The sequence below is a fragment of the Cricetulus griseus genome, chromosome 4, assembly GCF_003668045.3.
Source record: "Cricetulus griseus strain 17A/GY chromosome 4, alternate assembly CriGri-PICRH-1.0, whole genome shotgun sequence".
NCBI lineage: Eukaryota > Metazoa > Chordata > Mammalia > Rodentia > Cricetidae > Cricetulus > Cricetulus griseus.
The window spans coordinates 208072623-208073347 of NC_048597.1; positions in this window are offsets into that span (position 1 = coordinate 208072623).

A 725-nucleotide genomic window follows, 5' to 3' on the forward strand; every position below is an offset into this window, starting at 1 on the left:
AGCAAGTTAGACGGAACTAGGAGTCAAAGAGGATTCTGGGAAATGTAGTAGAGAAGTGCTGATCCAGGCAGGAAGTGACATAGCAAGGAGACTCATATTTAAGCAAAGGAGAAACAGGAAGGGCCCTCTTTTCTCCTCTGCTCCTGCTCCAGCAGCATGATGTGATCCACCAGCCAGGAGGGACACCAACAAGGCGTCCGATAAGATAAGTCTTATAACATATATAGATTTATGATAATTAAGACTGAGCTAACAGATGAGAATCCTAGTCATTGGCCAAGCAGCTTTGAACCTAATACAAGTTTCTGTGTATTCATTTGGGCCTAACTTGGGCAGGCGGCTGGCATAAAGCTCACACGTGGCGGTGGGGCTCAGGCAGCTTTTGGCAGAAATATTTATTGTAACACATTCTTATTCAAACTACCTACCACAAGGCAGAAGCTAGGAGAGCCCAGACAGCAATGGATGGCTCTCACAGTGAAAGACCCGCTCGAAATGCCCCTGAGCCCCCTGCCCCGAAGCTGCCGGAGCCTCCCAAGCCTTCACCCCGGCAGGGCTCGCGCCCCCGGCCCGCCCCGCCTGGCACCGCGCCTCGGGGCTGGGGCCGAGCAACGAGCACCAGGTGGGCAGGCCCGAGAACGAGTACCGGGTGGGCCGGCACGAGGGCGAGCACCAGGTGGGTCAGCACGAGAACAAACACCGAGTGAGCCGGCCTGGAGCTCTGT